The sequence below is a fragment of the Berghia stephanieae genome, chromosome 3 (genome assembly GCF_034508935.2).
Source record: "Berghia stephanieae isolate SIO BIC M18660-M18661 chromosome 3, UCSD_Bste_1.3, whole genome shotgun sequence".
NCBI classification, from domain to species: Eukaryota; Metazoa; Mollusca; class Gastropoda; order Nudibranchia; family Aeolidiidae; genus Berghia; species Berghia stephanieae.
In genome coordinates this window covers 87,847,356-87,862,355 of record NC_088362.1, presented here as the reverse complement: position 1 = coordinate 87,862,355, position 15,000 = coordinate 87,847,356, and the positions used below count along the sequence as shown (strand labels likewise).

Sequence of the window (15,000 nt, the reverse complement as noted above, 5' to 3'; positions counted from 1 at the left end):
TGAACAATTTCAACACTGTAAAATAGCCAAAACTGTCACTATAAATTGAAAACTGAAAAGATTGCAAAACAAATAAATTAATAAATTAATATTTATATTTTTAAAAAGTAAAAATGAGAAATAATTATATAAAATGATTATTGCTTGTTGTTATAAAGCCTAATACTGGACGGCAGAAAAGATTTTCGGTGTCTCTCTGTTTTCGTTGAAATAGAGAAAGGGCGACCACTTCTTTCTGACATAATAATTGATGGTCTTAGTGGATGATACTGGTCATTTAATATTTTAGTTATTTTATTTATACAAAATTTCTCGTATAAAAGATCTACATCGTCAACATCATTTATATAGCGTTTAATGGATTTTTTAATATTTGAATTTATTTTGTTCCTTTCCACTGCTAAGCAATTGCCTCCCCAAGCTGTTATACAAAATGACAAAACACTTTCGATTACTGCTCTATAAAATAATGTGCAGAGGGTTTTATCTATTCTAAACTGAGAGAGTTTTGATAAAAAATATGTACGTCTGCACATCTTATGCCTAATTATTTTCAAGTGTTCATCCCACTTGAGCCTGTCATCAATCGTTACACCAAGGTATTTGTAGTGAGGAACTCGCTGGACGAATTGGTCCTTTAATTTTAACGGTTCTATCGGTTCCTTCACTCTCCTAAAGTCAATCACTAGCTCCTTTGTCTTGCTTATGTTAAGCTATAGGTGGTGGGCATCACACCAAGACACAAATCTATCAATTTCTTGCCTATAAGCCACTTCGTTGCCATTTGTTATGAGGCCTTGAAGAGCGGTGTCATCTGCAAACTTTATTAAAGGTACACTCAGGTTTTGACTTCCACAGTCATTCGTGTATATTGTGAATAATACAGGGGACAATACACAACCTTGAGGAGCGCCAGTATATGTAGTTATACAGGAAGATTTGTTTTGCCCTAATTGAACATATTGTGCTCTCTCCGTAAGAAATTCGAGCACCCAAGCAATTATATACTTGTTTAAATTCAGACTAGTCAATTTTTGAACAACCAACTGGGGTTGCATTGTATTGAACGCTGAAGAAAAATCTGCAAAAAGCAATCTGCAATAGCTCCTAGCGTGATCTAGATGCCTGTAGATGTTGTTTGTAAACAGCAAAATGGCATCCTCTACGCCACGTCCTGGTTTGTAAGCAAATTGATGACGATCACTCAATGGCATAAACTGATTCCTAATTTTAATAAGAACAAGTTTTTCTAAAGATTTCATGACTATTGAAGTCAGTGCAACAGGTCTGAGATCGTTCATAGTTTCAAGTTTTTCTTTTTTTGGAACAGGAATAATTTTCGAAGTTTTCCAAATTTCAGGGATTGAAACGCATTGGAGGGACCAGTTAAAAATATGTGTATAAATGGGGGAAAGCTGGTGGGCACATTCTTTTAATAGTTTTCCTTTCAATCCATCCGGCCCAGCAGCCTTCCTCTCGTTTAGTTTCGAAAATACGAATCTCGTTTCCTCTTCACTGACCTCAACAGCCATTTCATCTTCCAAAGCCCTGTCTAATTTATGTTTTTCATTTTCAATATCAAATTTGTTTGCTGTGTCGAAACGTGAATAAAATTTATTTAAAGTTTCAATTTCGATATCTTCTGATATAATCGTGGGCTTTGGATTATAGTTAACAGCAGTTTTAAGCCCCCGCCACGTGTCCCGTATATCCCCAGAAGAAAAGCATTTTTCAATTTTATTTTTGTACTTGTCTCTACAACTAGATATTACCCTCTTTATCTCTTTTTGTTTTGTTTTCAGATCTTTTTTGTTTCCACTAGTATAGAGAGTTTTCTTTTGGTTCAATAAAAGTTTTAGATCTTTTGTTATCCAAGGCTTATTGTTAGGATAATATTTTATTTCTTTTTTACAAGACACTAGCTGTTCACAGAATTTTAAATACTCACTCACACAGTCATTCAGCTCAGGTGTCGTCGGGCTTTTTATTACGAAACCCGCTGAAACCCAGTCCCAGGTTCACTCCCCACTGTTGTACACTTCTCTGAGTCCCAGATTCACTTCCACAGCTGCCCTCTTCCCATAACTTTGTCGGGTTTCGGAAAAAAAAAACCCACCGTATTATAGTGCAAAACCACTATTCAGTGTCAGATACTGAATTGTGCAAAACCACTATTCGGTATCAGATATTGTATAGTACAAAGACACTATTCAGTATCAGATACTGAATAGTGCAAAACCGCTCTTCAGTATCAGATACTGAATAGTGCAAAACCACTATTCAGTATCAGATACTGAATAGTGCTAGCCTTTAATAATACTTGTAAATTGTGTGTACTGAACTGTTTTACTGTTTTTACCTCAAAGCTCGAATAGACGCGACCGTAGTACATAAAGTTAAATCTAGATTTTAACTTTCATTTGGAAAAGAACTGAGTTGTGGATTGTGTTTTATAGTAAATATAACTGTGGGTATTTATGTAGCGCAATATCCATTGAATGCGCACTTTCACAGCACTTTACAAGGTTTCCCAAGACAAAAGCAACATTTAACATGAAGGACAAAACAGACGCTTGTATGGTGCTATTACATTTTTTTCGACAAAGACAGCACTGTTACAGGTCCTATACTCATTTAACACCTGAGTACGTGAGAGGATATGAGTAAATCATATAAACGGCTATGTGGTCTTGTGGTATGACACTCGCTTTCGGATCAGAAGTACCTGGATTCGAGCCTCGCTCGGCGCATCGTTGAATTGTTGGAAATTGCTCTTTACTCACATTATTCTCTCCCCGTACTCAGGTGTAAAATGAGTACCTGGTCGAGCATTGTCTCTCGGAAAAAAAATGTAATATCGCTTAACAGAAGTCATGTCTTGTCCTCCATGTTCCGTGTTGTTGTTGGTCAGGGACCTCTTGGAAAACCCTTTGAGCACGTTTAGTGGCTATTGCTCTATATAAAGGTACGTGTTTTTTTAATAGCCTTTACCAACGGTTGGACCATGCTCAACGTGATTTACAACTTTTTCCTTATTTCCCTCAGCAGCTTATATGGACCGAAAATTATATTTCAAGCATTCGGTATCTTTTATTGCATTAGCTTTCTTAGATATTACAATATATCAACGCCTATAGCCTAGTTAGTACCCGTTCAATCTTGAGTTGACTGTTCCTACCCGAAGCCATTTGTTAGCTACTATAAATGGTCAACAAAGTATTTAGATTATTGAACACTAATTGTATTCTTGTGGTTATTTTCCTTGGATAAGTAATGCTATATTATATGGAAAAATAAACGTGCACTATTATGATACATTGCGAGAGTGGTTCTATAGCAGGTGTCATTGATATGGATCTTAGCTACCTGTATGCCAATTTTAATGCTTTCAATCCGAATATGCGCGGTTTTAGTCCAATTCTACCAAATATAATGAATATGAAGAAAATAGATGTATTTATTCAGTTATTTCCCTTGTTTAATATAGGTTTAAAAGGGAAAATCTAAGCCTTAAACCGAAACGTTATGATTGATTGCCAGAGCGGTTATGTAGCAGATGTTTTTCTTATGGGTCTTTGTAACCTATGTGCAAATTTTCATGTTTTCAACCCGAATTTGCACGATTTTAGCCTAATTCCCCCTACAAAATCTTTAAAAGCTTATATCTCAACTAATACTGACCTCTCAGAGTGGATCTGTAGCATAAATTAATTTTCATGTTCAACAAGTCATGTAGTTTCCATGCTTTCAACAACGATTTCCTCAATTTAATGGTTTTTAAGACCTAATTCCACCTTTGCTAATTAAACAAAAAGCAACTCCTCGTCTTCCTCCTCCTCCTCCTCCTCCTCCTCCTCCTCCTCTCCTCCTCCTCCTCCTCCTCCTCCTCCTCCTCCTCCTCCTCCTTCTTCTTCTTCTTCTTCTTCTTCTTCTTCTTCTTCTTCTTCTTCTTCTTCTTCTTCTTCTTCTTCTTCCTGAGCTAACTTTTTTATCTCGTTCCGCGTCTTATCACTTCTCTGTATATCAGCTTCTTTAATTCTTCTCCATGTTCTTCCTGGCCTCCCTCTTGATCTTCTGCCTTAAGGGCTCCCGTCCAAAACTTTCTTTGTTATAGTGGAGTCATTCTTTCTAAGAGTGTGTCCAATCCACCTCCATCGTCTTCTTCCTATTTCCTCTCCCATTGGTTTCTGCTTTGTTCTTGTCCATACTTCTTCATTTTTTATTCTAGCCGTCCATTTTATTCTGAGTAGCTTACGCATGCACCTGTTTACGAACATCTGTGCCCTCCTTATACATGCCTCTGACGCGTTCCAAGTTTCACATCCATACAGTAGGACAGATTTCATGTTTGAGTTGAAAAGTCTTAGCTTTAGTCAAAGGGAGATATCTTTAGTTCCCCAAACTCTGTTCAAAGATGTGAATGCAGCCTGTGCATTTCCTACCTGTGCTTTCACCTCTGCTTCCGTGCCTCCATCCTTGTCAATTATACTCCCGAGATAGCAGAAATTGTCTATATCATCAAGTTCCTGATCTTTTACTTTGATCTGCTGCCTTTGACGCGTACCTATCCTCAAGACTTTTGACTTTGCAAGGTGAATTCTTAAACCAATTGATTCCGAGAGGCTGTTTATAATTGTGGTTTTTTGCTTGCATCTGGTCCTGGGTGTGGGACAGAAGTGCCAGGTCATCTGCAAAATCCAGATCATCCAACTGTGTCCAAGGGGTCCACTGTATCCCATTTCTTCGCCCTTTGGAGGTTTTATTGCCTCGTTGATGAGAATATATTTTGGTATTTCTCCTCTCAATCTTTCCCTTTATTTGGGTCCAAACTCGATTCGATTACGCTCACAGTAATAATAATAATAATAATAATAATAATAATAATAATAATAATAATAATAATAATAATAATAATAATAATAATAATAAATAATAATAATAACAATGAGGCTCTTGGCGCTTTAAATTGTACATCATCACAATACAAAGTACATGACATAAAAAAAAGATATGTTTTCAAGGAATTATTGAAAACAGACAATGTCTTGGATTCTCAGATTCGTACAGACGGACCAAAATGAGAAAAGGACTTTGTTCCCGCCTTTGTACGAATGCGTGGGAGAGTCAAACGGGTGTTGTCATTGGAGGAACGCAAAGGTCGTGTTGTCGAATATTTCTCTAGGAGTTCTGTGAGGTAGGGAAGGGCAGTGTTTTCCAGACAACGATAAACTAGGACACATGCTTTGAATTTGACCCTTTTCTCAACAGGCAGCCAGTATAATCTTCGAAGGAGATGTGTGGCAGAGTCATACCTCCGCCTTCGAAAGACCAATCTGGCAGCATTAATTTGGACCGTCTGCAGCCGTTTGAGCTTATATTATGGGAAGTCACGCAAACTTGTGTCAAAACTCCTTAATTAGACAGTCTTCTTAGAAAAATGTTCCTGGTTGGTTTCTTTTCACTAAGGAGTCTATCTAGGCCTTTGATAAATGGTCAGAATATGCAGTGCTTACTGATTGAAACCATGAAATCATATAAACTTTTATAGTTGCCGAAGTTGGAGCCTCGATTATGGGCCACCGAATTGTAGCGTTGTCCATTACAATGCAGATGGGTGCTTCGAGGAAATGCAACAAACGGTTCTTTGGCCAGTCATCAAACACTTCTGCATTGACCCCAGAGTGATAGTCTCTACCTTCCAAATGATGCAGAGAAGTAAAAATAGCATGTCATCCGTCTAAACATATCCAGTATCTTCACCACCTGCAAGAATAACAATGATCCTCTGACCAGAATAATGGGCCTTTTTCTACCAGAATTATCATACTCCATTCCTTTGTCGGATATATTGTTCACCCAGCTCCATACATCTTTGGATGATATTCATATCAACCATATCAAAGTTGTACGATAAGAACCGATAGAGATTTCGTATCGTATCGTATTGTATCTTTTAAAAGCTTACATGTTGAAAAAGCCGTTAACTGCTATGTAAAACGTTCGTGCATAGATATAATTTTTCAAAGTTATATAAATAGCTTTCATTCATTGCCAATTTAACAATATTGAGTATATAATCACTATCGCAATAGATTTGAATCTAGAGATTTCATATCAGTCTTCTGTCTGGCATTGTGACATGATGTAGATAATATGCAATAAATCATAAATTCAAATTTTAAATCAAGATAAATAAGTTGTAAGTTTATAACAGTTAAAGTGAATTGTTTTTATTATTGAAACAAGTATGACGTGAACTCATAATCACTAGAAGCTTGAGCTACCATGTCAGCACGAGATTTTTTTAGAAATGCGATGAATTCATCTCACACTTTGTGGTGCGTAATAGGATTCAATAGCCGTAACGTCACTTCCTTCCTAATGACCCATAGTAACTTAGTAACACTGGCTCTAAACTATCGGAACAATGGCGGACGTCCGTATGAATTATTTCTCCGGCGAGCATAAAAGCGTATCCAGAGAGGAAAAAAAACATACATTTGATCATTTTTTGACTTTTACACATCCTGATCACAAGACATATGAAAAGTTCTTGCCAGCTTGAAAAATAAAAAGTAATGATTTTCTTTGTTTAGAACCAAGATGGCCGCCGTTGCCGGGCGGCGTGACATCAGACTACTGAATCCAATTTGTTCAATGTTTTAACAGTGTAAAATCTCTAATTTTATGACAGCGGGTTTAGAGTAGTTTTTATAGATCTTAAAGAAGAAACCTTTTATGATATGGCATCAACACGATCCAAAATCTATATTCAGTTAAGACAGATTGATTCAAAGTTGACACAAATATTTACAACTTTTGATAGAGGGACAGCTGAGAAAAACAAAAAATTCGCGCGCCATTAATAAAAAAATCTGGCTACAATTGTGCAGCTTAAAAAATATAAACCGTACCACCATCAAATCTCTTTCTCAATGGGAGCGATCTATATTCGTGTTTTCGTCCAACCAAGTCATCAATCACGTGATTTGGTGTTGTCCAGAGATTGGATATCTCTGAACAAATGTAATCACGCTGCTTTGTTTATGAGAGTTGTAAACGTGCACATGTGTCAAGCTGAACAAAATGACTAATCATGATGTTTGATATTTCAAAAGCTGTGAACACTTTTCACTATTTGGGTCACTTTGAGCACATATTCCAATGTGACCAATGACCTCGAGCACATGGAAAGGTAATATAGATCATGCCCATTATGTTGTCCGCCAGTATAGCTTATATCTGTAGAGTTTTGTGTGGCGAAATCCAAAATAAAGCTGCTTGTATTGTTACCAAATCAAAAAAGTCAGATCACATCACTCCAGTCTTGCAGTCGTTGCATTGGCTTCCCGTGGAGAAGCTGATTGCTTACAAACTTGCCTGTTACTGTTTCAAGTGCATCTATGGCACTGCTCCTATGACTTCATATATAGGACTGATCATCACCCTCTTACTGCATCCTACGGGGCCGTTCGTTTTTTTTTTCCTATATAACTGTAACTGTTACCCCTGTCGTCAGGCTTTAATGATATGCAGATGTCGGTGACAATCAAAGGCATTCCTTTCTCGTCTTTCCCCCAACCGTTTCCCCATCGGGTGGGGAAGTCTTGTTACTTTTACGTCATCAAAGAAATTCCTTAACTGACCATCTCACCAGTAAGACGATCGTTTTTCCGACAATGCTGTCTTTAAAGTAATGGATACAGTTAAGATACTGCTATTTACTACGAAGATAATATTTCCCACACAAAAACGGTCAAATTTGACACACATCTACAAGTTGCAGCATGAAACGGAAAGGCAAATGTGACCCTACGCCTCGAAGCGGTATTAAGTCGGGATTTGGAAAACGAAGAAAACCGGTTTTAAAGTGGAAATGGTCAAATGATCATATTTCAGTTTTTGGTTGTTTCATAAACTACAATCATTTTTCTACATGAAAACATTATAATTCAACATAAGTATTGACGATAAGTTATATATCTTTAAAGTTTAAAAAAGCAACTATCAGTGAAACATTCAAAACAAGAGTTGACTTTCTCTCAGAGAGCCACCATTTCCAAGGCTGCACTTGCCAATAATAGCTAATAACAAATACTTTGACCTCAAACTTTAGCCTCGTTGGTTTTTAAAGTTCGTGTTGCTCTATTTATCACTTGATGCACTTTTAGTACTATCTCTCTCTCTCTTTCTCTCTCTCTCTCTCTCTCTCTCTCTCTCTCTCTCTCTCTCAAACACACACACACACACACACACAAACACACACACGCACACAAACTACATACACCACCACCGCATCTTCATCACGGCCACTACTACTACAATCACCACCACCACCACATCATCACTGCCACTACTACTTCAACCACCACCACCACGTCATTATCACTACTACTACAACGACCACCACCACATCATCATCACTACGACTACTACTACTACAACCACCACCACCACATCGTCATTACTACTACAACCACCACCACTGCATCATCACTACTACTACAACCACCCACACCACATCATCACTACTACTACAACCACTGCCACTACTACAACCACAGTCACCACCACCACCACCACCACATCATCATCACTACCAGTACTACTACTACAACAGCCATTATGACATCATCATCATCATCACTACTACTACTATTACTACTACTAGTAGTACTACTACTACTACTACTACTACTACTGCTACTACTACTACTACTACTACTACTACTACTACTACTACTACTACTACTACTACTACTACTAGTACTAGTACTACTACTACTACTACTACTACTACTACTACTACTACTACTACTACTACTACTACTACTACTATACATACTACTACTACTATTGCTACTACTACTACTACACTACTACTACTACTACTACACTACTACAACCACCAACACAACATCATCCTCACTACCATCATTATGTTTTGGTGCTTTTCTTCACTTGAAATAAGGAAACTTTGGGGTTGTATTTGGCAATGTGTTCATATATCAGAAAACATTTGTAATCAGTTATATATTGAGATCTATACAATATGTAAACACAATACCAAATATCATCCCAATTCCTTTTTTGTGTGTGCGGAAATTCCTCTTTCGGCATTGAAATTCCTCCGAGTGGTGTCTGAAATTCCTGTGAGTCAAATTGAAAATTGGCGTCTCTGCAAATGTTATTATTATCGTCAAATTTTCAATCTGAGGAGTTATCTTTGCCCATTGATTTGATTATGTGTGAAAACGGTGCCTGACTTCAAAGTCGATTTTCTCAAAACGTGGCTTTTACACTCTCCCTACTTCAAACGGTCATAGTTGGGCAATGAATAATCAGAATTTTATAAATTTGGTATCAAAATTTTAAGCATAATATAAGCTATGATTGGGTACCAAAAACCCAAAATTGAAAAATCCGAGGGTCACAAATAGTAGAATACTGCTATTTTACTATGAAGAAGTGTCAAGACGTTAAGTCAGATTTATTGTGTGAGTAATGCTGCCATTGGCCGCGTGTATGATCAAAATTGACACACGGAGAATCGCGTATATATTATTTTTAATTAAAATTTTCTTTTTTAAAAATAAAACAAGTCTTATCCTAGGTTAGTCGATAAAAAAAATCAAAATCGATGTCTTTTAAGGAGGTCAGAGTGTTTGAAGTGTTTGGCCCATGAGGTTCTATTTGGTCACTTTTGCAGTCTAAATTGGCTTCGAGGAACTCTGGCCATCTGGCATCCCTGTTTGTGAGAACAGAATTATAAAACAATCTGCAGTTAATTGTTTGCCTCTTTATTTTGTAAACTTTCAAAGCAAGCGGTTGTGAGTCATTCGTTTTTAAATAGAATTATTATAATTGATATATTTCAGTGGATTACACGATGTGCAACTGTGCTTATGGTAATCAGTATCACATTAACATGCTCTGATTCCTAACATTAACATTGGCATGTTCTTGAAGTGAGTTATTACAAGAACAGAGAGAAATATACGCTTGTTTAGAAAGTCAATTTCCCTTTTCAATAGATATTTAATCTGCTTGCATTTTTCTGTAATTTGTCAATTGTATGTGATATTTGATTTCTTTAATTTGGGGAGTTTTATCATTATTGGTAAACTATCATACTACCATAAAAAGTGAATTAGGGATTACGCTAACTAACGAAATTGGTGAGCGTAAGTCTAAGTAAGACAAAGTGAAAACTGAAAATGGTATGAACCTTACAACCTAGAGTTGAAGAATGAGAGATATCCACTGGTGGTGACTGGTGATTGAAACTTTATAACTAAGACTTAGAGTAAGTGTTTAGAAGTGGCATCATGAAGCAAATTTTAAATATGCACTCATGGTTCTTGATCATAGAAAAATGTTTAGAAAGCAATGAAAGGTCAAAGTCAATATCCCTTTTCAATAAATAAATAATCTTCTTGTCTTCTCTTGTATTTTTCTTGTATGATATGTGATGATTAGTTTCTTTAATTAGTGGAGTTTTATCGATAACATGATAAATACCTGAAATATATAACAATATAATCAATTTATTTTATTATTTAGGATATCAATATCAGTATCAGATAACTATAACTATAACTTTTAGAAACTAGATTCCATCATAGAGATACATACCACAAAACCAAAGCAAAATATTAATATTACTTTAACTTACCTGACTCAGAACTAATCATAATGTGATAGAACGATTCAATTGACTTTTATTTATTATTTGTGATGGATTACGGATTACACTAACTACAGAAATGGTGAGTCTTGTCAAAATTAAATCGGAAACTTTTGTAATACGCGAACATTGTAACACACACTTATGCACAGACACAAACACCCCCTCCCATGCACACAACACCTCCTACCCCCCCCCCCCCCCCCCCCACGACACACACATACACACCTCCTACCTACCCCCCCCCCTTACACACACGGATTCTCAATACGAATAGAACTACAGACTACAGTGAGGTCGAAGCCTACACTGCTACCCCTCTCTCTCTCTCTCTCTCTCTCTCTCTCTCTCTCTCTCTCTCTCTCTCTCACTCACTCACACACACACACTCTCTCTCTCTCTCTCTCTCACTCACACACACACACTCTCTCTCTCTCTCTCTCTCTCTCTCTCTCTCTCTCTCTCTCTCTCTCTCTCTCTCTCTCTCTCTCTCAGTCACATTCACGAAATGACACAATCATGAATTAGGCAATGACCGATCAGAATGCAGCGTGCACTATTAAATTAGCTTTGTTTATCTTGCCCCGCCCTCACCCAAACCTCTTTCCTCCTCTTGTTATGACTTTATGGATGACTGGGTTTTTATTGACTTCACGTGAATAATTGATGGTCAATATACGAATAGCTGGTGCCTAGAAACTGAACGTCAATAATAGCTCTTCACAGAACTAAGTTTTTGTTTTCTACCCCGATCTCTGTCTATGTATCTGCATTCTATGTTGGTCAATATGATATAATATATTTATTATCTCTCTCTCATTCTCTCTCTCTCTCTCTCTCTCTCTCTCTCTCTCTCTCTCTCTTTCTCTCTCCCTCTCTCTCTCTCTCTCTCTCTCTCTCTCTCTTTCTCTCTATCTATCTATCTCCTGTTTTGATTGTGAGAGAGACAGAAGGGGAAAGTGAAAGGGACGGGGAGAGAGAGAGAAAGAAAGAAAGAGAGAGAGAGAGAGAGCGAGTGAGAGAGATGGGGGATGGAGGGCTATGAAGAAATAGATACATATTTACATAGATTGCTAGATAAGTAGGTAGATCGGTGGATTTGGTTGGTAGGTAGATGGATGAAATAATGAAAAGCTGGAAGATGAAGAGAATGAAAGATAGATAGACGGATAGATAGATAGATAGACAGATAGATAGACAGACAGACAGATAGATAGATAGATAGATAGATAGATAGATAGATAGATAGATAGATAGATAGATAGATAGATAGATAGATAGATAGATAGATAGATAGATAGATAGATAGACAGGAAGGCGGATGAATAAGACTAAGGAGGACGAGTAAGAGGCGGGGATGGAGTATAAGGAGGAGGTAGAGGTGGAGGATGAATGGATGGATAGATGGATGGAAAGGTGGAAGTTGAAGATAATGAAAGACAAACAAACAAAGAAGAAATAGAGAAATATAGATTGAAAGGTAGATATAGACAGACAGATAGATATGTAGATGGATAGATAGATCTATAGATGGATAGATGGATGGATGTATGGATGAATGGATGGATAGATAGATATAGACACACAAATTGATAGAAGGATTGATAAATATAACCAACGATTATATATTCCACTGTAATACACTTGTCCCGATAGTTGTCCGGCCCCATAGAACGGACAATTTCGTGGGCGACTCGTCCCGCTCTGTCACTGCACTGCTCCCAACTACTTGTCATCTCTTCCTTCTATCTACAATCCGATCGCTCTCTCCGCTCATCTATAGATAGTTCGACGATGACGTCACTCGGGCCTTTGTTATTGTTTTTGCCATCCGCGTTTGTGAGTTGTTCTCACTAAACTGCATTAACCTGACTATAAACGTTCATGGTTACACAGAGTTTGTGTGTTGGTCCGTTATACTTCCGGATGGCAATGTTGTGAACTCCTTGGCAAACCGCATTCTATCTATTCCCTGTACTACAACTGTTTGGTTGCTAAGTCGAATTTTACACGACGTACTTTCGCATATTCTGCTCCTTCTGGGTGGAATGCTCTTTCAGCAGACACGAGACACCGTAATTCTCTGTCCTCCTTTAAAGCCTCCTCGGAGGCTGAGTATTACCTTTCAGTTTTCTGTTAGTGATTTTATTGATGTTATTGAATGATATATATGGTCACATGTGCATATATGTATAAGCGCTTCCGAGCACTTTTGGTGGAAAGGGGCGCTAAAGAAATTACGCTTTATTATTATTATTATTATTATTATTATTATTATTATCATCATCATCATCATCATCATCATCATCATCATCATCATCATCATCATCATCATCATCATCATCATTATTATTATTATTATTATTATCATTGACTTAACTGACTTCGTTTCCTAATCATCCGATCGGGACGCCTCGGCTGCCTCTCTAATCATCTGTGTTATTTCGTTCCACTGTTCACGGTCTTTTGCTGTGGATACTAATTTCGTAAGGTCTTCCTTTGATTTTAATTCTTTGTTATTTTGAAGGCGTTTTAGGTCTCTATTGACGACTGTGTGAAATGACGTGGGTGGTCGACCTTGATTCATGGCTTTATTAGCTGGTATACTTTCATCTCTTCAGAATATATGCCTAAAAAGCTGCCATCTTGTCTCCAGGATTTTAATGGGTATTTCATTGTATTTTTTCATACAGTGTTTTATTGCTTATTTTTGTGGGGTATTCAGGACTCTTTTCAGTTGTTTTCTATGGAATCTGACTAATCTTTGCTCTTCGGTTCCAGTCAGTGCCCATGTTCAATAGTGCCGCGCTGAGGACCGGTCCTTGGACCGGTCCCACGGTCTTTTAGCTGTGAACCGGGGACCGGTCCCATAGTGGAAGACCGGCGGCGGTCCTCACTTCTTATCACCTTTCAACGGTTTCGCGCCATAGGTACTACTTCCCCAGCGATTCATTGCCTCGGTTGCCTATCTTCCACCAATCACCATCCATCCCACTTAATTAATCGCACCCACCCCCCTTTGCCATACACTAAACGACACAGACGACCATAGAGGCAGACGACCACCTCCCTCCACTCCGCAAACCGCCCTTTCGTGTGTGAGATGGGGGAACAGGAGGCACACGCCTTGGACGATTCCATTATACGGGGTAAATTTCAAAATTTACTACACCATAATGATGGCAATGACAATGATCTATGATGAAGGCATGACCCCTCTTCTCTAATGGGTTATTGTTTGAAATGCATGTGACTACTAAAGATGTGTGTGTGTGTGTGCGTGTGTGTGTGTGTGTGTGTGTGTGTCGAACCTAGCAAGTAGCAAGTCCGATTTTTTGTTTTCTTTTGTCCATCTCTTGTCACCACTCCTTTCTATCGCATTGTTGTCATTTAAAATAATACAATAATATTAAAATTTCGTTTGGTGTTTTAACTAATCAAATAATATGAGTTTCATTAGTTTCTTCCTTCCAAAAAACCCAGTTATAACGTCTGTATTTAAAAAAAAAGTCCAATAAAATATTTGGGGACCCCGATAGCTCAGTTGATAGAGCACTCTCTTTGTACGCAAAGGGCCAGAGATCGATCCCGGGTGCAGTCGAGTTTTTTCTGAGTCCCTGTCTACTCAGCAGTGAATGGGTAGCTGGGTTTGTTAGATCTGGCAAAAACTCACCATGGACTCCACTTATTACTTATTAACTTATTACCGCATCCACCCCCTCTTATTATAACTTCACGTCTCTCTCTTACTCTTCAATGCTCGCTGCCCTTTAATGTGTGTGTGTGTGGGGGGGGGGGGGGGGGGGGTAGAGTTGCGTGTGTGTATCAACGCCACGAACAACTCGATCAACGCCTTGGGCGATGCCATTATCTCCGTTAATGGGGATAAATTTTAAATTTTATTAAATTATCGAAGTAACAATGAAGTACGGTGAGCAAATAAAGAAGGCATCACCCCTCTTCTCTAATTAGGTTACAATTTGAAATGAGTATGACTACTCCGTGTGTTTTACTCCTGTAGACCACGGTTTTCATCGTGTAGCGGTCTTTAACGGTTCAAGAATGAACGATCCCACGGTCCCAAAGGTCAAAACGGTTCGAACTTCCAACTGTCTCTCAGGAATGTTCAATGTCGAAAAGGACCGGTCCTAGGACCGGTCCTTGCGGTTTTCATTTCCCAGGGACCGTAGGACCGTGGTCCTTAAGCTTGCCAAGGACCGCCCCGCACTAATGTTCAGCAGTTGTATATAAGCACGGATTTTACAAGGATTGTGTATAATTTGATTTCAGTGTTTAATTTTATTTTATCTTTT

General features: G+C 38.0%; 1 protein-coding gene across 2 annotated transcripts in view; it reads left to right on the top strand.

Annotated features, from left to right (window-relative positions):
- Positions 1-15,000, top strand: part of LOC144969685 (uncharacterized) — a 56,288-nt gene that overhangs the window by 33,031 nt on the left and 8,257 nt on the right. The window lies entirely within an intron of this gene.